This window comes from Zophobas morio, unplaced genomic scaffold (assembly GCF_036711695.1).
Source record: "Zophobas morio isolate AGI-343-1 ecotype UQ-CSIRO unplaced genomic scaffold, CSIRO_AGI_Zmor_V1 ptg000023l, whole genome shotgun sequence".
Classification (NCBI taxonomy): Eukaryota; Metazoa; Arthropoda; class Insecta; order Coleoptera; family Tenebrionidae; genus Zophobas; species Zophobas morio.
Window position 1 is genome coordinate 5,140,216 of NW_026972128.1, and position 27,739 is coordinate 5,167,954.

The 27,739-nt window shown below is 33.9% G+C and overlaps 1 protein-coding gene, 2 long non-coding RNA genes and 1 pseudogene across 4 annotated transcripts in view; 2 read left to right on the top strand and 2 right to left on the bottom strand.

Moving 5' to 3' along the window:
• The window catches only part of Dgk (Diacyl glycerol kinase), a 218,231-nt gene that overhangs the window by 89,012 nt on the left and 101,480 nt on the right, over positions 1-27,739 (bottom strand). The window lies entirely within an intron of this gene.
• Positions 10,423-27,399, top strand: LOC135134612 (cytochrome P450 4C1-like; annotated as a pseudogene).
• Positions 13,109-14,891, top strand: LOC135134130 (uncharacterized). The gene is made up of 2 exons (XR_010281232.1): positions 13,109-13,418; positions 14,819-14,891. It is a non-coding gene; the product is annotated as an uncharacterized LOC135134130 (long non-coding RNA).
• Positions 13,413-14,825, bottom strand: LOC135134129 (uncharacterized). The gene is made up of 4 exons (XR_010281231.1): positions 14,603-14,825; positions 14,414-14,552; positions 14,222-14,362; positions 13,413-13,876 (listed from the first exon to the last, which is right to left on the bottom strand). It is a non-coding gene; the product is annotated as an uncharacterized LOC135134129 (long non-coding RNA).

The following is a 27,739-nucleotide window of genomic DNA, read 5'->3' on the forward strand; positions in this document are numbered from 1 at the left end:
TAGCGATCCCACTGCGGCGTTTATTTGTTCGCTCTCGGCAGTTTCAGACGATTGGGAAAGTTCGACTGGAGAAGTCATTTCTTCTATTTGATGTTGCAAATTCTTGCTTTCAAAATACTTCTATCACGTCAGGGTCACCAATGTGGTTGAAGGGTGATGAATGTAGTTGAAGGAGCTTTAGATTATGTAAGGAAAACTGTTCTTTTTTGAATAAACAACATGAAGACTTAAAAATTATTGTTTGTTTGGCACCATAGAGGCGATGACTTTTCTGCTGCAGCCCTGGTGATGCGAACGCTTCACTTCTTTTCTTGTTTATGAATGTTCGCCCTCTACAAATTATTGCTGCGTTAATTCTATCATTTATGTCTCCATCTACTTAGTCTCCTTCACTTTCTCTAACTAAACCTAAGAACTTTTTCGATTTTCCAATCCTTACTTCATTCTTTGCACCTTCCTTCCTATAGACATTATTGAATTTTCTTTACATTTATCTTCATGTCCCATTTCTTGAGTTTGTCCTTTCAATGTAGTAGATTTCGTGTTAACTCCTTCTCAGGAGGTGCACAGATTATTAAGTCATCCGCATACCATCTCCTTTATGATTACTCGTTTCAATCTTCTACACCCTACTACTACACTTTTGACTGTGAATTACACTGCTTTTGAAATTTTGTCCATCCTTGTAATAAATAAGAGAAGGCTCAACATCCTGCCCAGTCTAAAACTTTCTTCTTCGTTTCAAATTCTTTTGTGTGCCCTATTTTTGTTCTTATCATTCTGTGTGATCTCCCATTTCTGTTTGTCTGTCTGTCTATCTGGGTTTGTGTCAATTTTATGTATTCTCCGAAACTACTGGACCGATTGTTGTTAAAATTTGTATGTATCTAAAGAATTAAGTATTATGTAGATGTTAAACGCTGACCAAAATTTGGCTAATCATCCCCACCAACAATTTGATGATGTCATCTCAAAGAGTTCTATTTTAAAATGATTTAAAGATTATTCAACAATATACTCCTATATTTGTGGTGTACGAATCCGCTTTGAGTTTTTATTTTACATTTTACTACTACCACCATTTGGGAGAACGGTACACGCACATAGGGTTTTTTTCACATATATTTTTTTCTACGAGTAAAATAACATTGTACATAAAATCAGATAGGCAACCCAATATGAGGATATAATTAATCACTGTAGTGCTTCGATGCATTTCATCAATTAAACATGCGTGGGTAAGGTCAGCACGAATCGCCAATTATTATATGTAAGTTAGTTAGCTAGTAGTATTACTACTACTGTTAACAATTGTAAAATACCGAACTTCAATAAACATCTGTTGAATTTGAATTGGGAGAACGCCGATTTACGGTCGCACGTTTTATGTGAAACTTGGCTGTTTCTTTTTTTTTTTCTTCTGTGCAATGATTAGTATTGTCTATATTGATAACGTAATCACAATTTTTACTTCCCGAGCGTTAGCAAAGGAAGTATTGTAATCGAGTCCGTCGGCCAACTCTCTACTTTTACGTTTTTTCAACCTTTCGTGACCCTCAGAGAATGAAGAAATAGGTCGCCAGTTTCCGTCTGTCTGTCCGTCTGTCCGTCTGTTCGTCTGTCCCTCTGTCCGTCTGTCTGCCGTCCCGGATTTTTATTAGACAGAAACGTCCAGATTTTTGAAAAAAAAAATCAAAATAATGAAACAACATTTTGCAATTTAATTTGGAATCTGCAAAACCGAATGCTCTGAAATCTTGCAGATGATTTACAGTTATGATAAGCATGATAAATTTTTAATCAAAATATATTTACTTATCCCCTTGATGACGTCACCTCAAAATTTTGCTGAATAAATCCTATCTAAAATGTACAAAATATGATGAGTCTGTACTTGCGATTCATCATTCCATTCATATTTTTTGGATTTGCATATATGTATAGGTTGACTCAAAAAAATTAATGCATGCGTGAATTTATTGTATTGATTTAATCAGGAACTATACAATCGAATGCTTTGAAATCTCGAAGATGTTTTAAAGTTGTCATAAGCATGGTACATTTTTTATCAAAATGTATTTGCTCATCCCCTGTAAAAAATTGATGACACCATCCCAAAAAAAATCCAAGTTGATATACGTGCCCTCGCAAAAATGTTGATGACGTCATCACAAAATTGTGTAAAGAAAAAACTCAATTCGAAAATGTTGTATGTTTCATTGTACGTCAGAAGCGAGGGAAGTTCTGTCGAAACAACTTTCAACCAATTTTTTTTTTCAAATTGAGAACCAGTAACCCCATTTTGTACCTAATATTCAGAACATTTTGTTTGATTGTGGCTTAATTAATAATTTTAATCCTCTGTTTTGAGTAGACAAACTCATTCAAATCTAACTAATTTCTACGTGGCATTCTTTCGATGTATAAACATAAACACTTGAACTGAAGCTTGTTAGTAGTGCTGACAGGAAATTCTTTCCGGTGGTTATCTTTTTTAAATATATTTTACATTGTCTGTACTTGGAAGCCCAAATTCTTGGTGCAGGGGCTGCGAGATGTTATTTATGCCGCTAGTTTTTACTTTATATAGGTCATTACAATAACCAAAATCGCAAAAGCAAATTTTATAACTTTTTAAAGAAGCGGGATTTGCCGGATTAAAGTTCAAGGGCGAGGGAAGTTCTATCGAAATAACCTTCGACCAATTTTATAAACGACGTTCCTTCGGTGGTGTCTAATTTTGAAATACAGCTTTATGTGGGTGATGATTTTATAATGGGGAACACTGGATCTTTTGAATTTATATCTGCATCTATCAAACTCTATATGGCATTTGTGTTATCTAAATGAAATATGGTTCATTAATTTGATGTCCTTTTCATGGTTGATGGAAGTCAATTTATAAAAGGTGTACAATCATGGTTCTGACGATATTATTTTATTAAATATTTTTATTTTATATCTCTCCAAAACACAGAGTCTTGAGTTTGAATTTAGTTTTTTAGTGTATTTGGTTTGACAATAATAAAGAATACAGTTTTGATAATCAATTTATTGACTTCAAAATGAGATTTTCTGATTTTGAAAATTGTAAAAACCAAGCGACATTGGTTCCACGTAGTTCTTTAGACGGCTACTTTTTCCTAATAATTGTGGATGCTCTTTTAAAATAGCCAGAAATTTATTCAAGCAAGAGATTCCCAGATTTCTACATCATCAGTGTCCTAAGAAGTCATTTTAGAAGATTTGGACTACCAAAAAGACTTATTTCAGATAATGCAACATAGTTTCTAATATTAAAATTTTATTTATGGTAGATCGTTGAATTCTAATGCATGGCCAGGCAATGAAAAGAGTTTAGAAATGTGGTCACAGCAGAATTGTTACTTGGAAGACAAATTAGAACAAAACTGCAACTAGTAAAACCACAAATCAAAGCAAACTTTATGGAGCTATTGAAAAGTGATGTTTTCGTGGCAACACTCACTCACATTGAACATCCAGCTTAGAAACTACAAGTTTTCTTTTTTGAGGATTACAAGAAGTTTGTTTTCGTATACTTGTGTTATTCGATATAAAATAATAAATAAGCAACTCAAAATGAATAACGATTGGTCAATTTTAAGATAAATATTACTTCGAATTTAAAATACAATTTAATTTTATTAATTCACGTAAATTAGCACATAACCCACCCTTACTTTGTTTTTGTAACAATAAATGTAAACACATCATAAATAAGCAAACAGAAAAAAGGAACGATTGACCTGGAAAACAAAGGTTTGAAGACAAACATCTCCCTGTGATGTATGGAAATTGGAATATTATAAACGTCAAAATCAAGCGGAATATGTATCTAAAGCCTCGTTGTTAGAGAGGGTGGAAAAAGTCCGAAAAAACAAAGCGGGAAAGACATTTCATCCGATAATTTTATTACAGCTCAGTCATCAACCGCCAAACAAAGATTTAATTTATGGCTAATAGACCACATAACTGACATTAATCTAAATAACTGTAAACAATACCTACGAAAACATCGCTTCGTTTATATCAGTTTCACCATCAATACAACATAAATCACCCGTGTTTACCTTTCCTTACGTCGATTTTTTGATTTAGTAAACTCTTAGTAACGACAAGCGCAACCTATTTTTCCAATCACGCAACAAAGCAACCACAACCTTAACCACCCTCATTACTCGCAGCGGCATTCAACCAAAGCATTCCAGTGAAAACAGTTGCATTCAATCCCAGCTGCAAACAAACGCTTTGAATTTTTGACCCGGCTTCCACGCAACGTAAACTGAAAAATGTAAGCGTTGCTATTCACGTCTACGGAAACACTCAGTACAAAAAACATTTTCAATTAAATGTTTTAATTGCGAGCCTTCCCGGTGCAGACGTTTTCCGTTTTCTTTAGAAACTGGAAAGATTTCTATACGAGTTCATCGCGACGCTGCCTCAAACATACCATCCTCTATAATTTGAACACAACAAATTCTTTCACACTCGGCAGTCTTTCCGCCTCGCAAAGCCTGACGCATTTCAAATATTAAACACCCTTTCTTTGCACGCTCCCAGCTGGGAAACGTGTCGTCGAAATAAGGGAAAATTTGGCGGGAATGTTTCTGGTTTTAGCTGTGTAGAGGTTTTGGAATAAAAATATTAAAAAGGAGCCAAAATATATTCTATTTTGAATTGGTCGCTACAAAAATGGGAATGCGAGCATGAAGAATCACAGACAAGTTTCGGTTTTATTGCTATCTGGCAGAGTTTGCTTTTCAAGTTGAGTATCTTTTTCACTAACAACTCACAAAGAAGCATCTCCGCTGTCAATAAATGAAATTAATTAAAGTAAAGTATATTTGTGGTAAATATCGATAAATGGGAGCATTAATTACACTCGTCACAAACTAACCTAAATTATAAATTAAGTAAGAAAGAATGAACAACTTAACAAAATTCACTGGCTAATATTTAAAATTAATTTAATTGCAAATAAAAAGGCGATCACGAAATATTATAGTAGATTTTAGGCGAATCTGCATCGCGGGTGCCCTTGACAAGTTTATAGGAATATTTCTTTAATGGCAACGCAAACTTGTCAAGGGCACCTACGATGCAGATTCATCTGAAATCTACTATACTATAATATGTATTTGTTGTCGAGTCGGGCTCCTCTGTCAATTTTAGGGTTGTTGCAACTTTTGCTGTCATTTTGAAGGACCTTTAACATCTGACGATTTGTCACGGACCATTGTATTGATACTTAACCTTAACGCAAAATGTAAGACAAAAACTGTCAAAGTCCTATAGTCATTTTTAGAGTCTAGTGATTTATTTAGTGACTATATTAAAGTGAACTCACACGTTTAAAGCCAGTACATGTTCAAAATATTGATATGTGAACCGTGCAATTGTCTCAAAATTTCTTGTAACCGAAGACGAAAACTTCAATTCAATTTCATTTTCTGGGGAAAAAACAACCGAAATATTTGGTGATTTGGATTCAATGAAACGATGCAAATTTTGGCAGGCCAGAAACAGTGACAAGAGTACCGAGGGCAGGGGATGAACTGTCACTGGGTCTTCGATTGTGAATACCAAGTTGGGCCATTTTGTTGTACCCAACCGAACGCCGATAAGAACCCATAATCGCCACCCGTCGTGCGACCCCCCCTTCTGACGTACCATCCCCGTTCGATCCCCGTTTCAGCGATGCCGCCTCCCCAGGATCCGGAGAAGTCCCTTCCAACGCCACCAGGGAGATTGTAGGACTAACCGGATTCTATTTCTTTCTTGTGTTTTTTTTTATGTCTGATAAGTTTTATTTTAGCCGTTATAGCCTGGTAGAGAATAAAGACCGCTTATTTGTGTAACTTAAGCCTGAGTATTATTCATTTCCGTCGCGGCCACCAAGGTGTAGCCGTAGAAGACACCACCCCGTGGCGTGAAAGCAACCTCATCTCCTAGGCCGACCAGATGTGTCTCAGCGATCCTAGTCGATCCGGGGCGCGGCGCTAACATACTCTACACACGTTATTTTTGAAAAATTTTTTGAAGTACATGATGATGAGCTGGAACTTCCCGCAGGATGGAGCTACTGCTCATTCGGCATAGGAAACGATTCAGTACTTATTCAAAGAATTATACGGTGCAGATGGCAGCAATTGAGATCAGTGTGGACGGCACGTTCACCAGATCTGAAGTCATCTGATTTTTACTTATTTGGATGGTTCAAAAACATCACTTTTCGGAAGTATTTACATAATCTCAACGAGCTGCAGTACGCTGTTGAAGAGAAAATACGAAGCATAAGTGCGGCCGAACTTCGATGCGTTAGTTACAGTATGATTCGACGCATAAACCTGTGTTTGGAAGCTGGAAGACAGCATTTTCAACATCTATTGCGGTTTCATTTGAATTTTGTTAGTTCTCAAAAAACAAATAATGACCCAAGAACTGAACCTTGTGGCACGCCATGTTTAATTACTGGATACATCACATAAATTTTATTGCTACTGACATATTGTATACGGTTACTGAAATTGTGAGGTATCTTTTAATGATACCTGATGACGATATGATAAGAACAGGCGCGCCATCACATCGTAATCAAAAATCTCTCCACAGAGCAACTGCCAAATATTCCAGTTACTCTAAGAATACATCGGCATTTTTGGCTACTGTCACAATAGCAATAGTTACACGTTGACATTTTTACCAGGATCACACACACACTAGTATCCAGATTATTCCAGAGTAATTTAAAAATATTTATTGAAATTCTGAAACAACTGTAATCGGTATTTTGGGTTGCTATTCTCATAGCCATTACCTGGTTGAATAACCCTACATATGTAGATAGATCTAAAGACTCCACTGGGATTCAACAACAGTAAGTAGAAGTGAAGCAGTGACACATACTAATAAAAAAAATTGGCGCCCGAGATGAACCCAGTCTGTATTACCTGTTATGAGCATACGGGTAAACTGGACAATTTACTCCGTTCAAGACCATATCTGGAACGATCCGAGCAACGCCTGCTCAGTCACTGCAGGTTGTTCAAGAAATCCGAAGAACGCGCCCAGATGTACATTATTTATTTTTCTGCGTAGGAAGTCGGCGTGCCAAATTAGACTCTTGTTTGTTTGGTACCCAGTTTTTGCGTATGAGGCTGCTGCGACTACTCCAAACAGCCAACCGCGTCGAAAACAGCCTCCCTGCGTCGCAGCAGCGCCGCCTATATCGCCCCCGCCCCCGCCCTTGAGCAAAAAAATAAGGAAAAACAAACTTAATTAGCCCCTGTGTAAGCTTAGGAATAATGAAATCAAGCCGCGCTGTAAAGCCTCCTTTCCCCCGTTACGGTACCCGTGGGCTCGTCGCCGCCGCCACCGCCCCCAATTACATGGCAATTTCTTTTCTCGGTCGCCGTCCCTCGGGTGCACTATATCGATACCGGGTATAAGATTAGCCGCGATGCTAATGATAATCTGTTCGACGACAGGAGTCGTGCGATTAATAAAGCTCGAAATACTGCCGGTTCGTCCATGAACGCCGCCCCCGCCCCCGCCTCCGGCACTTTTGTCGTAATATAAGCCGATGGATGGTTCGGTTGAAGTTTCGCTTCTGACGTCATATTCGCATAGCTATGGAAACGAGCTGGAACGCGACGTCTCTGGGGTACTTATGGTATTATATTAGTAAAAACCAAACGGGAGGATAAGTCTCGTGTGTGCGGCAGTGGCGGCGGCGGCGAAGACGGCTAATGGCAGGACACGTGTTCGATACGGCCGATATGTTGATACGGTTTTGATGGCTGTCGGAAAATTTGACGGAGACGTGGGACGGGGGCGGCGGGGCGGCGGACATGTGTGGGAGGATGTAAACAAATGGGGGAACGGGAGGTGCACGGGGGACTCGGGTTTTTGCCGTTTTATGTTCGGCGTAATAGCGACGAGGAAATAAAGTAATGCTGGGTGTTTCATCTCGACTGATTGATTGAATTACTGAACTCCTAACTGCATAGGAAATAAATTAAGGACGTCACGGGTCCGCTAGAACTGACGATAACTTTTCTTTCTTAAATTGGGATAGGGGGAAGTTGGTGAATTGTGCGCACCTAAGCCAATTTGCTTGTAATTTGCGAATTATTAAAGATTAAGTTATGAAATTAAGTATGAGCATAGCCATATATATTCTTTACAACATACCTAATATACAGCAAATTATTGTTAAACAATCCATAGTTATTATTTAAAATGTACAAGATTGCGTTGCGCATGAATATCAGACTTAGATTGGTAATGGTGCGCAAGCTTCTGTTAATGGTGCGCGTACATTTGATTACCATTCTTATAACCTAACAAAGAAATGATTTGTTTCTAATCTTTGAAAAATGTTTATTAACACTCAAAATAAAATTATGAAGTATTACAACATTATGAAAAATTATATATAAAAAAAAACTACATATTCAAAAACAGAACAACAAAACAGAAAAATCACTTGTCACAAAAGTCACAAACATACCCCTCTGCAGTATCCCATCCACTGCAAAGAGCATGTGCCCACTTTGTACAGATCTGGCACTGGAACCAATGTTCTGTTTTTTTACTCCCATCTCCACAGACTAGGCAAATGTCTTCATCGTCTTCATTTCTTTCACCTTCGATTTCTTCCAATTCTTCTGTTTCTAACTCATTTTCTTCATACAACTTTTTTCTCACATTTTTGTTTTTTTCTTTGGACTCCAACTTCTTCCGTTTAATATCTCTTCTCATTTCTGTTTCTAAGAGTCTTTCTTTCATTGGTGTTGTTGTTAAAATTTCTGAACTCTGTTTTTTTCTGTTGTACCTGCGTTGTGACTTTATTGATGGTGTTGGAATAGGCGAGAGCGTTTCTACAGATGTGCTGGCCTTAAGAGTAACAGATTTGAAGCAACTGGACTCCACTGTTACTGATGTTGAAACAGGAGAAAGAGTTTCTCTAGACGTACTGGCCATAGGAGTTAGAGGTTCCAAGCAACTGGTTTCTAATGTTTCTGGTTCTGAAATGACAACTGGTTTATGATAATTTGCAGGAGCAAAGTCATTTTCGGTAAATCTGTCTGGATTAAAGGGCCATATTCCTGCACTTCTAAAGCCATTTTCAGCTTTGTCCATGGTAGCTACATGACTATAAGCTGCATGGAAAAGTTCGGCTTTGTCATTAGCCGTTACTTTCTCAAAATGTAATAAATGGTGCTCACACTGTCGATTAAATGAGGCCTTCAATGGCCCAAAAAAAGTTAAATCCAGTGGCTGCAACTTGTGTGACGTGTGGGGAGGTATGGTTAAAAGTACAATATGATTTTCCCGACAAAAATTATATATAGTAACTGATATATGACTTGTGTGGTTATCTAGTATTATTAAAGCCGGGTCATCCTCTGACGGATTTACCACACTCCTAAAATGATGTAGCCACTCATAAAATATTTCCTCATTACTCCATCCACTTTTGGAGCATTTATAAACAGCACTAGGAGGTCCATTTTTTTGTAAAGAAGCACACATTCTTAAACGAGGAAAAACGAACAGTGGTGGTATGTAACAAGTACCCGTTGCATTGTAACAACATATGACCGTTATATTTTTTCCTCTTTCTCCCGAAGTCTTGGCGCCAAACTGCTTAACACCTTTTGGTCCTAATCGTTTATGTGGCTTATGAACGGTGGTTATGCCCGTTTCGTCAACGTTAAATATTTTCTCTGATCTAAATTTGTGTTTTTGATAAATGGTTCTTAAATTTTCAAAAAATATTTTCAATTCTTTGTCATTAAAGCTACATATGCGGTTAATACTAGTTGGCTCTGGTTTACGTAAAGACAATTGAGGATTTCGTCTTAAAAAGCTGTAGTACCAATCTTTGCCAGCCATTTTTCTGTCTTTATTAAAACTATGTTTAATGTTATTGGCTTCAGCAAATGAAAATGCTAATTTACGTAATTGAACACAGCTTAAACCATAAAATAATCTACCTAATTTTAAAACATGTTTTCTCAACTCCTCTTCTTCATTTTGAGAAAAAACAGGACACCTTCCTAAACGGGGGTCTTTTATATCAAGCCCTTCATTTAAAGCTTTTAATGCTTTGCGTATTGATGATTCTGGTATTCCAAATTTTCGACCAGCCCCTCTAATACTGTTTCCATTCCGTACAAATCGAACAGCATCTTTCATTAAATCAGCACACCACCCCGCCTTGTTGGTTTTACGAATATACTTGGACATCTAAAATTGCTAAACACTAAAGTTAAATTCTAAAACAAGGTGTCGGCAAAATGTGCGCACTGCGCACTATTTGCCGATAAATTTCTTTTGAAATTAAAAATTTATAACAATGAACCAATAATTAACTCAACACTATGAATATTTAAAATGGGTAGTATAAAAAACTAGCTGTCGATTGAGATAAAAATTATTAAAATAAGTCGTAAAATAGAGTACTTACAGCTTATTTTCAACCCTTCCACAATTACTTCGAAAACCCGGGAATCGCTAATAGTACCATATTGAATGTGGATATGTCAGAAAACGACTAAAAACTGTTTTGGCAGTTACAAGTGGTTCTAATAGATGGCACTATGTACTTATTTTAAAATTTAAATTATTTGATTTGCAATTAGAGGGGTGCGCACCATTGCCAGACGCGCACGATTCGCCGACTTCCCCCTACCCTTTTTTAAGCGTTTTTGAAAAGAGTAATGTTTCCTTAGTACAGTAACGTGAAATTTATTTCATTTAATTACACCAGGTGAATGAGTTTCTAAATTCAATCAATCAAATATTGAAAATGATTTCCTTCAACTTCTAAGTGTAACTGCGTTCTGTTTAAAACTCTTTAAATAATGGTTCTCAAAAGAACAATTTCATTTGAATATCGGCATTCTACAATAGTTTTTTTCCATAGCTCATGAAATTGCAGATTTAATTATTTAATTTATTTTCTGTGGCTTGTAAAATCTTCAGTGTCAACATTCAATAATTAAGCACAACTATTTGAGGGGTTATAAATAAAACGCAATTGTGTTCAAAATCTTAGAGTGCCTTGTTAACATCTAGTTAATTAAGATTTATGATAAATTTCTGGTAAATCTCATATCTCAGTTGCAATTTGGAAATTAAAATAATATTAGTTTCTATTTTATTCATTTTTTGATTTCTTGTGATTTCTTCAAATACACAAGAAAATATTAAAGTGAATACATTTTTGTAAAGAGAAGGAAATCAAATATATTTAGAAAAATAAAATTGATTGTCACTTTTGAGAAAACTTTTTATAATCTCATTTGGTGTACAAGTCGTACTTTGTGACACTAGAGATACCTAAATAGATATTCATTTTGTTACTGGGATTGGACTATTACAGCATTACGAGTGTGAAGATTGCAGTTAACGAGGTCGTAATCATACAAGTTACTCCAGTATCTGCACAAAACAAAAAAATCCAATTATTTTGCTCGCTTCAATATCAAGAATCAATTAAATTTTTCCACTGTTACAGCAATTGCTACTTAAAACTGCTTGTAAAGGTGAGGGAAATTAAAAAAGTCATACGCTGATAAAGAAGAACACAAGCAAAAGATGAAAAGAAGCTTCAAACACAGAGAAAGAAAAGCATATGTTTAGATCTGCAGAGAAATGCACTGGAACCCACGCCACAGCAACCGAGCAGATTGGATGAAACAACGAGGACTATAGCATCAATTTCCAAAAAAACTGTGGTAGGTATTTCTCCCACTTAAAAAAGTCCATCGACTTATTTTTGAAAAATTGCAGAAGCGCACACCGATTAAATTTGTTTTATAGTGCTATGAGAAATTATGACTATTTTTAATTAAATATTTGATTATTTTCTTTCGATTATGCAGAAAAAAAAATGTCATTGTATATATTTATGACCTACTGTTTGCTTTGATAACACCGATTATGACAAACAATGACAACAATACTAATTATATTTTTAAAAATGCACAGCAAAAAAACAATCTTGCAACAACGATCTTAATCAGTACAGAACTTGTTTGCGAAGAAAGTGTTTTAACCCATTAATATGTATATGCACATACTTTTAAAGCTAGTTATAACCGTTATTATACCCCCGTTGCTGTTATTTTGTTTTAGGTGGGCATACACCTTTTTCAGAAGATATCTTTTTTTACAGAAATTACCCGGACCTCCCGAAACTGGAAAACTCATTGGAAATTTATCTTTTGTCAACGGAGATCAGGGTATGTTTTCTCAGAAAAACTCCTATAGGATCCGAGCGGTCGAATAGCCAAGATTACGAATTGTTGTAAATTACTGAAAAAATTCTTGCAGGTAGTCTGATGCAACTCACTTTAGGGCTATAATTGAAGTTCTTGTCAAATATAAAATGCATTATTTAACGACGGAGGTAGAAGTTTGATTATGTGTGCAATTTCACAGTTTTTTATATTTTTCAAGTGGGACATTCTGTATTCAATAATACTGTCGAACTTAGCTCTACGTAAATTTTTCTTTTCATTGCAAATTTTTAAGGTTATCCTCATAGTATTTTTTGAATTATTGCTAGTATAAACCCTAGCAAGTCGGGTATTAAGAGTCAATAAGTTCAAAAGTCTTTCAAAATCAGGTGTCCCATTTAAAAAGAACATTGCAAATTTAATCACACATATTACGTAATAATACAGTGACTAAATAATAGTTTTGAACAAAAGATCAACATTTGGTTTTTTTCATAAAAATGCTAATATCTAAATTTGTACTCGTACAAATATTCAGGATTTAATAAACCGCAACTTTGGTGAATAACATTTAAATGGAACATTTTATATTTCAAAGCACTTGTAATTTGTAACTCGTCATTAAACTATTGCAACCGGGACACCTGTTATACTTTCTAGTGACGAATTCCGACGCTTCAGAGAAGCTGCACAAAACTACTACCCAGTTTATAACTTATATGCGATCTTCAGAGGATCGGCCAATATTTTAACTCCTGAAGACAGCGAGGTGATTTGAGTTTGATAATTTAAAATATATATGTATATATACGTCAATAATAACTTTTGGCCTCGCGCCAGATTTAGGCAACAAGTAATGGGAGAATATGAAAACCACATCCTAGCCTCAAACCTGTCATATCAGTGTTCAAATTTGTATTTATGGTTGCATCATTTACAACAAGCGAATGCTTGACACGTTTTAAAGTAGGTAAATATTTGGAGTTATAGTTTAAACTGTTTTCGAGTAAAAGAAAGAAAAAGTGGTATGAATCAGTTTATTCAGAAATAATTTTTTGGAATTAAAACAGCCACATAGAGGCTGAAGAAATTAAGATAATCAAAGAGAAAAGAAAACAACTTAAAACTAGGAAAGCTTACTTCGTAGTAAGTGCAATTATATTCTATGAACATTTAATACTACTATAAAACACCAAAGTAGATTATTCATATTTCTTATGAAGTTAGAGATTGCAATTATTAACAAAGTTGACAACGTATGGATAAAGTTAAATATATATCTTTTAGTCAAAAGAGGTGTCTGCATAATTTGTTACAGTGTGTTTGCAGGTATATTTGTACAATGCAGCAGCTGCTGCATTCACTATCCAAATGTAATGTATAAATAATGATTTGTCTGGTGTATGGTGCAGTCTTAAAATTAGGTATTTTTACTATATTTCAATTGGATAAATATTTTTACACATATTTGTAAATTCTCGTGCTTTGCCAGTTTTAGACGTTGGAATTTTAATTATTAGCGTATCGTTTTTGTCTTGAATGCCGTCATTATTTTTCAATTTATCCATTCCACATGCTCCTACAACTTCTAATAAAAAATAAACCTAAAACATAATGATTTATAGACAATGTGATTGACCTTGTTTGAGATCACCTTTAACATCGGGTACATTTAATCACGGGCTTCTGTTAAAAATTTTGGTAAGTCTTCTCTTGTAAATATATTTGATTTCTTGGCAATGTAACCTATATTTTTTGCTTGAAAACTTGGTGTACTTAGATATATCTATGCTGTTTTTTATTAACAGAGTTGACTTTAACTACGACTATGCAGCCCAAAGTGTTAAAGATTTCACAGAATTTGCTTTTTCAGCGAAATACTCGTATGCAATGAGGTGTTCTCCATATATTTTGCATGGTTGTTTCTGCGCAAAAAAAAAAATTCATACCGCTTTTCATAAACTGTGGCTGAGTTTTTAGGTAATAAATTTGATATATTATCTGCCAGTTTTTGCAAGTTCGGTCGAATGCATGTAAACTGCTTGTTATTATTGCTATCCATCTCTATTTTACAATTGCTACAGATCTTTCTGCAAGCAAAAATATTAAAAGTGCCGAAAAATAAGAGGTATGCTTCATACTTTCATTTAAAATGGGCATGTAAGCTAATAATCTGTTCTGTAATAATAATAAAAGCTTATTATAGGTTATGTAGATACAAGAAAATTGTTCAAATTCTTCCATTCCGCATACTCCTACAACTTCGAATAAAAAATATACCTAAAACATTATGTTTTATAGACAATGTGATTGACCTTCTTTGAGATTACCTTTGACATTAGGTACATTAATCACGGGCCTCTGTTAAAAATTTTCGTAAGTTTTCTCTTGTAAATATATTTGATTTCTGGGAAACATAACCTATATTTTTTGCTTGAGAACTTGGTGTACTTAGATTATATCTATGCTGTTTTATATTAACAGAGTTGACTTTAACAACGACTATCTAGCCCAAAATGTTGATTTCACAGAATTTTCTTTTTCAGCGAAATACTCGTATGCAAAATGAGATATTCTCCATATAATGTTTTCCATGGTTGTTTCTGCACCGAACAAAAACTTATTACAGGTTATGTGGATACACATTGTTCGCTGCCATAGAATGTCGCTGCACTTCAAGAAATCCGCTGTTGCCATGCATGGTTGCGACGTTGCGAGATTACGCGCAAATTTAGTTAATAAATTATATTTATAAAATTAATAAACCGGATGTGTTTCTAATAACTAATAAAAAGGGTTAACAAAGAGCATAGAATTACTGCTAAACCGAAAAACAATTTATAACCTTGTAAAATGTAATTGTGGAGGTAGATAATACTAATATGACAACACCGCATTTAATTTCTGTGCCGATTTTTGAACATAGAAAAAGCACATTACTGCGCGATTTCGAAAAAAGAAACATTACTATTTTTTAGCAGCTTTTAACCTCTCTTTTTATATTTCTCCAAGAAAGGCGTACATGTCAATTTTAAAATACCAGTTTAAGTTGGAGTAAGAAATTTACTTTTATGGTTGTGTGTACAGGCACTTCTACAATTAGCAGTACAAGTTTTTGTTAATCTCTTAAATTATTTTTCTACTTATGGAGCCAATCTGGATATTTGCTTAAGGGTGTGCTTTAAATTTTAGGAATTAATATCTTGGAACGTCATGCATCGTTTCCATACATTTTTGAGCTTCTGTTTTATTTTCTAATCACTTGGAATTTCATTTCCAAAAACAAAAATTGTACTTGAAATGATAGATATGAAGCTCATTATTCCGAAACATGTAATTATAAGATCAAATGTTACTATGCATGAAATGTATTATTTGATATAAAGTAACTTTTGATATCGCATTCTTTAGATTTTTTTCATGGGTACTTTACAGTTAATAGTATCACCATGAAATTGTCTCTTAGATTTGTTTTTCTTTCTTCCGGTATTTGAATCACAATTTGATAATCTTAAAACAACGACAATTAATTTAACTTTAGCTTGAGTTGTGAACCTGAAAGTTGTTTTGTATGAATTTGTGTGACAAAAGTGTACTAAAGATGAAAATAATTACTTATACTCTTTTATAATCATTAATTACATTTGTAGCAATTTTTGGCCTCTCGTATTTTATATTATTTTATCCAAGAAACAAGCGAAATTTGAAAAACCAGTTTAATATTTTAATGGAGCAGTAATTATGAACCCAAATGTTGCTATGGATAAAAACTATTATTTGACTTAAATTAACTTTTGGAATCACAGTCTTTGGATTTTTTTCGTAGATACTCCACAGTAAACAAAATAATTATAAATCTGTCCCCTTGATTTATTAATTTCTCAATCCGCCGATATTTGAAAGACGATTTGGTATTCTTAAAACAAGGGTTACTAATTTAATGTTTCCTTGGACTGTGAGCCTGAAAGTTGTTTTGTATGAATCCATATGGGGTCAAAGTGTACTAAAGATGAAAAGAATGACTTCGTTTATAGCAACTTTTGGCCTCTCGTGTTTAATATTTCTCCAAGAATGTTTTTAATTTTGTAAGATATTGGGCCAATAAAACATACACCGACAACATTATTTGCAATTCTTCCAACCACCTATGAATTCATAAAATATCAACTTTTGCATCTTTAATTGAAATATTGTTCAATTCTAATCTAAACCATGAAAACTATATTAAAGAACTTCAGTCCATAAAACAAATTGCAATAAATAATGACTTTAAACTAAAATTAATCCACAATCTAATTGACAAAATAAGATACAAAATTAAAAAAAAAACAATGTTGCTCGTTGTTCAAAACGGACCATGATACTAAGGAAGACATAGGTAGATATTATTTTCTGGATTTTATTGAAACATTATCTTACAAAATTAAAAACATACTAAATAGAGTGAATAAAAATGTTAATATTTCATTTAGAAAAATTAATTCAACCAGAAATCAGTTACTGAACAACAAAGATAAAATTACTTAACTAGATAAAGCCGGAGTCTATCAATTACAATTTGAATGTTGAGATTGTGCCTTAAATTTTACGAATCCATATCGTGAAATAATACACCTCATGAATTTCACTGGCTTGTGTTGAAATTTCGGGTTTCCAATTTTAAATTTATTAATCTAGTACTTCGTTCCAAAAACAAAATTGTGCCCGGAATGATGGGTTAATTACCTGTTTTCACATATACGAAGCGCACGAGTCCGAAAGTTACCTAACATGCAATTATGAGGCTAAATGTTGCTATGGATGAAAACTATTATTTGAATTAAAGTAACTTTTGGCATCACAGTCTTTAGATCTTTTTTCATAGGTATTTTACACTTAACAACATCATTATGAATTTATTTCTTAGATTTATTTCTCAATCCACCAATATTTGTCTTAACCTCATAGAAAATGTTTCGTCTTATGGAAAAAATCTGAATCTTTACACTTGGGGGTGTGCCTGAATATATAGCACCGAATATTGCCTCACATGAATTTTACTGCCTCGATTTGACCAAATTTTGGGTTTCCGATTTTAGATTTAATCATGTACCTAGTACTTTAAAATATGTTAGCACATGAGTCCGAAATTATGAGGCCAAAAGTTTCTATGGATGAAAGCCATTATTTGATTTAAAGTAACTTTTGGCATCACATTCTTTAGATTTTTTTAATAGTTACTTCACAATTAATAACATAATTATGACTTTTTCTTTTAGGTTTATTTCTCTTATCTGTTATTAAAATAACTGCTATTAAGTTAATTTTAGCCTGGGTTGTAAGTTTGAAAGTTGTTTTCTACGATTCTGTGAGGCCAAAGTCTACAAAAGATGAAAATAATTTTAGGCCAGATAGTTCAACACTCAGCCAATTATTTATTTTTATTTATACTATTTTCGTGTGGTATAGCAAGAATAATGGTCAAAAATCAAGTATTTTAGGATCAAAAAACGGCACATCATTTTCCAGATAATATTAACACTAATAAGTCTAAAAATCTAACCAAATATTGACTTTTTTAAAGTGTTATAAGTTTACTGACGAGGTGGCTAAGAAAGGGGATGAACCCTGAAACTGGTATCACCAAAATAGTATAAATAAAAATAAATAATTGGTTGTTTGCAGAACTACCTAACCCAACTTTATACCCACGCTAATATGGAAACACACATATCAAAATAGTTAGCTCATTTATAGCAACTTTCGAACTCTGGTATTTTATATTTGGCTAAGTAGCAAGTACTTAAAAAATTTTAATTATCACTTTAACTTTGAATAAAAAATATTTTTATGAATGCGTCTACAGATACTTCTACCATTCACAGTCGTAATTTTGTCTTAACCTTATAGAAAATGTTTCGTTTTATGGAAAAAATCTGAATCTTTACACTTGGGGGGTGTGCCTGAATATATAGCACCGAATATTGATTCACATGAATTTTACTGCCTCGATTTGACCAAATTTTGGGTTTCCGATTTTAGATTTATTCATGTACCTTGTACTTTAATGTATGTTAGCACATGAGTCCGAAAGTTATTCATGTAATTATGAGGCCAAAAGTTTCTATGGATGAAAGCCATTATTTGATTTAAAGTAACTTTTGGCATCACAATCTTTAGATTTTTTTAATAGTTACTTCACAATTAATAACACAATTATGACTTTTTCTTGTAGGTTTATTTCTCTTATTTGTTATTAAAATAACTGCTGTTAAGTTAATTTTAGCTTGGGTTGTAAATTTGAAAGTTGTTTTCTACGATTCTGTGAGGCCAAAGTCTACAAAAGATGAAAATAATTTTAGGTTAGATAGTTCACCACTCTGCCAATTATTTATTTTTATATATACTATTTTCGTGTGGTATAGCAAGAATAATGGTCAAAAATCAAGTATTTTAGGATCAAAAAACGGCAGATCAAATTCCTGATAATATTAACACTAATAAGTCTAAAAATTTAACAAAATATTGACTTTTTTAAAGTGTTATAGGTTTACTGACGAGGTGGCTGAGGAAGGGGATGAACCCTGAAACTGGTATCACCAAAATAGTATAAATAAAAATAAATGATTGGTTGATTGCAGAACTACCTAACCCAACTTTATACCCACGCTAATATGGAAACAAACATATCAAAATAATTAGCTCATTTATAGCAACTTTCGAACTCTCGTATTTTATATTTGTCTAAGTAGCAAAGTACTTAAAAAATTTAAATTATCACTTTAACTTTGAATAAAAAATATTTTTATGAATGCGTCTACAGATACTTCTACCATCCACAGTCTAATTTTGTTTTAACTTCATACAAAATGTTTCGTATTATGGAAATAATCTGAATCTTTACACTTGGGGGTGTGCCTGAATATATAGCACCGAATATTGATTCACATGAATTTTTCTGCCTCGATTTGACCAAATTTTGGGTTTCCGATTTTAGATTTATTCATGTACCTTATACTTAAATGTATGTTAGCACATGAGTCCGAAAGTCATTCGTCATGTAATTATGAGGCCAAAAGTTTCTATGGATGAAAGCCATTATTTGATTTAAAGTAACTTTTGGCATCACAATCTTTAGATTTTTTTAATAGTTCTTCATAATTAATAACACAATTATGACTTTTTCTTGTAGGTTTATTTCTCTTATTTGTTATTAAAATAACTGCTATTAAGTTAATTTTAGCTTGGGTTGTAAGTTTGAAAGTTGTTTTCTACGATTCTGTGAGGCCGAATTGTACAAAAGATGAAAATAATTTTAGGCTAGATAGTTCACCACTCTGCCAATTATTAATTTTTATTTATACTATTTTGGTGTGGTATAGCAATAATAATGGTCAACAATCAAGGATTTTACAATTTACTTCCTTACAGCCTTACTCCGCTCTTTTCCACTCCTTTCATCCACCCAGCTTCTCTTCCATCTTCATTCAATATTTCTGTTATACTTTCCTTTTTTCTTTAATTTCGCCCTAGTCTTGTAGCATGTATTCTAAATTCTCTTGCACTTCTCCACACATCCTATATATTCTTCTGCTTTCGCTTAAGCAAAAGTTATTGTTTCTTTCTTCATGTCCACCCCTCTGTCTAGCAATTACTTTTTCTCCTTCGTTCTTTCTCTCTCTAGGTACCTTGGCGTTGTTTCTGATATTATCTTTAGACGAGTATAACCCCCATTGTACCTAGGTTCCTTTATACTCGCCATTGGACGTATTTGTCCTTGTCGCCACTTTCGAGGAGACCTTTACTTTTCCACATCTCATTCATTATTTCACACAGTCTTTCAATCAAATCATCCGTTCTAAACGTCCATACATCAATTACCAATCCATTCCTCCCTGGTCTTTTCCCTCTTTTCGACCCTCCAACTTGTTTCCATATTTTTTCCACTGTAATGTTCGGCCATTCTTTCTCTCTCAGCATTCTCGGTTTAACTCTTTTGCGCTACAATACTCTCATTTCCACTCATTAGTTTCATGAAATGGTACTTCCATTGTATTATTAGCATTTCTTCACTGATCATGTTTTTGTTTTTCCTTATTTTGGTTCTTGCTCTGATTTTATGGCTTTTATTTTATTTCTTCTTTCGGAATCTCTTCTTTTTTTTCTTCACACCGACCTGTTATTATTTCTTGCTGGACAGTACTCTTCTTTTTTATCTTTCCCTTTTTACACCTTCGTAAACATTTTCTTTCTTATGTTTTTAAATCTCTGCATCTATTAACCCGCCATTTGTTTCTCTTTTCTGATTTCTTAGTTATAAATCCTTTTCTTATTGCTGCTTTTTCAGTTGTTGTTTTTAATTCTTCTGTTTTATTGTAGCTTACTTCTTTTGAATTCAATTTCCAACATCTTTTATAATGCTCAGTTCCCTTCTCCTTTTTATCTACTTCCTTACTTCTATCCCTCAATTTTACTTCTTATAGCATGTGGTCGGAATCAATTCTTTCTCCTAATTTAAATGTTTCGGCTTCTTCATCAGCTACTGGGTTACATATACAGGTAAATTCTTTATCTTCATCCCCCTCCTTCACCCCATTCAAGACTACCAAACTCTTTCTTCAATTAATTTCCATAGAAATTTTCTGTCTTTATTTAAAATTTTATCTTTAGATTTTTCTGTGCGTTCTCCGCTATATTCCCTGCTTTTGTTGCGTATTTTGGCGTTAAAACCATCTCCTATCAGAAGAAATTCTTCGTTAGACTCTTCAATTTTTTCTTAAATTTTTTTCTTCAAATTTTTTTTAATTGCAATGCAATACAATATGCAAATTCTTTTTTTCTTTTATCTTTCTTTCCACTATGCGTTCCACTTCTATTACCCGCTCTTCGATTTGTTTTATATCTTTTGTCACCCCTGTTATGGATCCCCCACTTGCTTCACCCTCAACTTTTCCTTTTTCCTTGTTCAATTTATTCCCCTTACTCTTTAGTATCCATGTTTCTGTTAATCACACAAAATCAAAATTTTATGTACTCATTAAATAAATTCTGTTTATTTTTCTTAATAATGCAATATTTCAAACAAGCAATTTTAAACCCCATTTGTCCTCCCCGCTTTTCTTTTCCATTCCCTCTCTATTTTTTTTTTTATAATTATTACCCCTTCTCTTTATGCTTCCTTGCTCAGTTAATTCCAACTCTCTTTGTAAAATTTTTCATCCAAATTTCCCTGTCTTCATTCCATGTCCTCAACTTTCCGTTTCTTACATTCTATAGCTGTTGTGTATCTTTTTTTTTCTTTCTTACTCTCTAACTTCTTTCTGAATTTTTGGCTCTTCTACTGTCCAATTGTTTTCAGTTGCTTTATATTTTCTTTAATTTTAGATAAATTTCCAACATTCTTCTGGAAATTACTACCTTCAAACAACTTCCCGTATTTACATAAAACCTAGTCATAATATTAGCTTTGTTAAGTAAATCATCTATGCAACCAACTTTTATACTTAACAATCTTTTCTCAAACCAAAATTGTTAAAATTACTGTTAAAAGATGTCACTGGATGTGCGTGAGTCCCATAGATAAATAATACTACGTAAATAGAATGCAAACTCCCACTTGATTTTTGGTCTCAATAAACGCCCCCTGGTGCCTTGTGGCCGGTGCTAAAGCATGAACTACTAGATGCGTCATTGCTGCATATTTTATAATTAATATTTTATTTTTATTATCACTAATAATATTAAAAACACAGAGTAGAATAATATACAATTTATTAGTATTGTTTACGATTTTTTGACTTTAATTTTTTTTGGTACATTATACAAGCATTTTGATATAATGCATTTTTATGTGTGGAAACTCTTGTATCGCGACCGCTTAAAATTAAATTCAAACCTTTTACAAACGTAAAAATTGTTAAATATATAATTTTATTACATATTTCACTTTCAAATATCTGGTTGACCGAGTTTCACTCGGCTCGTTTGGTAGTATTAGATCAGATTAGGACAGATAAATATGCGTATAGTATGCATTTTGAAGTACACGCGCTACTTAAAAATACACATTAAAAAAGAAATTCCATAAGCAGTCTTTGTTTTAAACACTGATAAGTGACATGTAGAGATTAAAGAACAGAAAACTGGAATTATTGTTTGACATCTAATTTGTTACCCAAGTTTTCTCTCTGTCGTTTTTTTTTCCTAGTTCTCTCTCTCGACTCTAGAAAAAGGTCACAACCACATTCTTACTGCCAGAAGAGTTTCGCCTCTGGTGTGGTTAACATACTGAGTTACCGTGCTCTTTTGTGTTATTCCTAATTTCTCAATCTCAACCCTGCTCCCGAAGATGCCATTTACGAAAGTGTGCGAAACGTTGAGCCCAAAAACTCAAATAACACGGTCCCATCCCCGAAAACGATCACATGTTGACACTGACCGTGGAACCTCTGAAATGAATGCTTGACAAAATAATCTCAATTCAACACACTTTCGTGTGCCTTTTATCCGCTCACTGTTTAGTTTTTGGTAAATTTTCTCACCTCAGGAGGTGAATTTCAACGTCCTCTATACAGTGGAGTATGTTTCGGTACGTACAATTGAAGATAAAAAGGTACGTCAAACGTACTGTCAGACTGTCACCCAAACTTCTCATATAAAACAATCTCGTGTTCGTGTAGTGTCATCTGATGTTGCCTAGCAACAAATATAATTCACTGCCTGAAAATTGCTGAAAATGCATGAAGCTGTAATTTTCAGAAGTTAAAACTATGATCAATCGATTTCTTGACCCAAAAAATCCCTAACCTGTAAATTTCATCGAAATCGTTAGAGCCGTTTTCGAGAAACCCATTACATATATATATACAAACTTTGCTCGTTTAATAGTATTAGATTAGATTAATTCCTTATGTTCACAATGAAACGAAAATTTGACATGATGAGATACTATAAACGAAATTTTGTTTTTGATGTTGTCGAAAGATGTACAATTGTTTAAAATGATTCTTGAAATATTATAAATTCTGTTAATGTTTTTTATAAAATCTAACTTACAATATTGCAATTTTCTGTTATTACAATTGTCTTCTCTTATACGTATTAATTTGTAACATTGTTCGTCTTCCGAAAAATTGTTTAAAATTTGGGTTTTACAATATTCACACTTCAAATTTCTTAATGTTTTCGCAACCCAGCCAGACACATAACCAACAATACTTTTATGAAGATCTTTTTCTAAATTATATGGAAACAGTTTTGAAATGTACATATTCACGTTTAAAATTTCGTAACTCGTTTCATTTACTGAAGGTTGATTTATGTTTTTATCCACAAGTCCTTTAATATGAAATAAATCCGGTATGTTCGTTTTCTCGCAGTTTGCGCCCACTGTATTTGAACTATAAAAATTGCTTAATAATAGAGATTTGAAACTTTCCTTAAATTGGGCTGCCGTTAGATTAGTTGCTCGATTTCTTTGACTTCTGATTTTGCCAAAATAGTTTTCAATAACATCTTGATTTAAACATCTAGGTAAAAAATATTTGCACCTGCCCTGTTCTACTCAAATTGTATGTAAATCCACAAAACCTTCTAACGTTGCAATCCAGTTTTTTATACACGGAGGTACTACCATTTTTCCGGCCTCATCGACGAAATACATATCACCCAAAATTTTGATAGCTTCCTTCCAAAAATGTTTATGACCAGAAGATTTAAATACGCCCCCAGAAAATGGTTTTCCGCACCGTGGTTGAAAAGTACTGCCATTTACACTGTCGAAGAGCTTGTCAAAAAATTTTATAATTCGTGCTGTTCCCATTGCCTCGTGTGTTGAACTGCATTCGGCTGTAAAATTAAATTGTAAATGAATCAGTTAATTATTTTTAACTTTGTATTTACTAGATTTAACCAATAGCGTAATAGTCGATGCCATTGAGTGACTCAAAACTTGTGTCGCATAGCACACCTTCATCTTTTGAATTTTTTCCGGAATTACGTGGAGATCCGTAATTTTGTGTAGAGCCCGTAATTCTCCACATGTTTGATCACTGTAGTACGCATTGATTATATGTTTCCAATTTGCAACCAAAATTTCCTCGCTTGTTTTCCACACTAAATTTTTAGTAAGCAAATTGTTCCTAATACATTTAATTAAATGAGGCGTGTCATATAATGGAATAGTTTCTTGATCCCCTAATAAAATTCTTCTTTTAGGTTTCATCCCTTTATGTATATAACGTTGTTTCGACTCATTTAGCAGAGAATTTATAGCTGCTTGGTTTGGTTGGCCTTGATCACAAATTGTAACCAGAATTTTGAATCCACAATTTTGTATTTTTTCAACCAGAGTTTTTATAATAGTTGTCAATATGTAAGATTTTGTAGACGAAAAAGAAAATGCAAAGTATATTGGCTGTTGCCATTTTTTAAACACTCCGCGAATGAAAAAAACAAGAACATGATCTGCTATCTGTAAATTTTGTTCAAATCCAAAATTTTGAAATCCGAAAAATGTATCCGTATATTTGTCACAGTCTATGTGGGGCATTATGGACATTTCATCAAAAATTAATGCACATATTCTATCTTGGTTATTTAATTTTGAAGCAGATTCTTTAAGATTGTCGAAAATTATTTTGTTTATACCAACGTCTACTGGAATTTTGTTCAACATAGACATAATTGTTTGACGTGAAGGCAGTGCAAAAATCTGTCTCATTTTTCTATAACATCTCCCAGACTGTTTATAAAACATTAATGCAAATAATTTATCTTCAGTGGTAAACCTGCGACCCTTTGGTTTGACATTTCGTCTTTTTAATTGTGATAAACAAAAATTTATAGCATCCTGACTTAAAATTTTGCTTTCTAATTTTACTTCAAATTTGGAGTATAATTTCAATCGTTGGCGATACGAAGCTACCTTAATTTTGTTTCTACGGGCTGTACGCGAAATATTCCTAGAATTTGAATGTAAATTTAGTATTCGAGAAGATTCTTGGTTTAAAGTTTCGTTTAGGGTTTCTCTGGAATTTCGAGATACTTCAGTACGAAATTTTTGAGAATCCAGTATAGAAATAGGGTTTACGGGATCATGGGTGTGTCTTTCGGAGTCGTTCATATTATCTGAAATTATTGTAAAAATTATCTATGGCATTCACTTGCATACAAATATTTACCATGCATAATTTGAATTGTAGGAATAGCAGTATTTTTAAGTTTTTGATTGGGGCCAAAATCCGTTTCTTTAAAATGTACATCGCAAAGAAAATATCCATTTTTATATATTTTCATGGGATCTAATTTGCATAAATTTGGATTCCCTGTCCGTTCCAACCAAATTTTAAAACGCTCGTTGTATTTGTATGGGTTGGGAAAACGATGGCGTTTAATAATTTTAGTGTTTAGACATTTCAAAACACTGCACAGTTTCATATTTTACGCTTTGTTATCACGTATAATCACACAAATGACACTTTTATACTGATCATAAATGACATTAGTTTTTTTTATTGTTTCTTAAAATTGGCTGTGGAAGTTGTCGCCAAGTAATTTTTGGAAAAAAAAAACTTCACTGCTATCAGTGCTATCTCTTATTATGTGGCCGGTACATAAGCCTAGACACAAACCTGGGACACGCATTACAGCCGACTTTGCATTCTATTTTACGTAGTATTATTTATCTATGGTGAGTCCAAATGTTACGTTGAATGTGTGAGTCACTTCGGCCTCAAAAGCTACGGCGAGGCCGAAACTTCCAATTTGAGCCCAAAAGTATATATACGTGAGAGAATTTGAGGTCGAAAGTTATCATTAACATATATATATATATATATATATATATATATATATACATTTATATATGTTTTAGTTGATTCTTTCCAATCCAATTCACAACGAGAAAGGATTTGTCTATGATATTACACACAAGTGGTTGGGTTTCGGGCTTCTGACTAGCAGCGGATCCAAATGGCAAACCAGACGAAAAATATTAACGCCTGCTTTTCATTTCAACATTCTGAAACAGTTCATTTTGGTATTTCATGAAGAAGCGGAGCGACTCGTAGAAGAATTAATGAAAGAAAGTCATCAAAGTTACGTTAGACTAACACCCCATTTGAGCCACTTTGCGTTAAAAACAATAGCTGGTACTGCAATTTTTAATTTCAGCAATATATACATGATGTCGGTTTTCAGAAACCGCCATGGGCACGAAATTGAAGTTCACATCTAAGAAAGAACAAGATTACAAAAAGGCGGTTTGCGACATAGGTCGACTTTTTCTATATAGAATTCTACACCCTTGGTACCTTCCCAACTTACTCAACTTCTTTAGTCCTTATTTTCTCGAACAGTGTAAAGTGCTAACACACTTTTACAGCAGAGCTGATCGCAGAACGAGAAAAAAACTTCTCCGATTTGGAGTTACCCAAAGAGGAACACGACATTTATAGAGGAAAGAAACTCCTAACCATGTTAGACATTCTTCTCTCTGTTTGAAGGACACGACACGACTGCCTTGGCTTTGGGTTATATCCTGATGCTAATAGCTAACCACAAAAACGTCCAAGTACGTACCAGAACGCTTTTTCTTTAAACACCTTTTGTTAAATTTCAGGAACGCCTTTTCCAAGAAATGGTCGACGTTCTCGGGGATTTGAAAACCAAACCCACCTACTACGATCTACAAAATTTGAAATATATGGAACGTTGCATTAAGGAGAGTCTTCGGTTGTACCCCAGCGTGCACTTTATGTCGAGGACGCTAGGGCAAGATTTGAAGCTTAAGAGCGGATATTTGCTTCCGTAGGGTTCTATGGCCACCATGCACATTTACGACATTCATCGCAATCCTGAAATTTATCCTGAGCCTGACAAATTCGATCCTGAAAGGTTCCTGCCCGAGAACTGCCAAAATAGACATCCTTACGCGTACCTACCTTTTAGTGCTGGACCGAGAAATTGTATAGGCCAGAAGTTTGCCATGTTGGAAATCAAAGTTGCTCTGTGGGCTGTTTTGAGTAATTTTGTGTTAGAACCGTTTGACAACCCGGAAACTATTGAACTTTCCATGGACATTACTTTAAAGACTAAGGAAGACATTAAAGTGAGATTCGTTTCACGTAGCGCAGATATTCAGGTCTAAATTTTGTGTACTAATACAAATTGTTTCGATCGTTCAATGCTCCAGAATAGAAACAAATAAACTCAGAAATGCAATCAACCATTGCTTGGGGATGTTATTTATAATTTCAACGCTGTAATCTTTATTGTGTTAAGTATAAATACCATACTCGAAAGTCTGGGATGTTAGAATTGTTGCACTACTGTGATAATTGTCCAAAATTCCCTACTTGCCTCAGGTGTTCTGGAAAGCTTAAGCTGCATGAATGCAAATTTGCGACATTAAACTGTATGAACTGCAACCAGTTGAAAATGTTGCCGATCCCGCAGTTTGGACCAGTGATAAATGTGCTGTACATAAA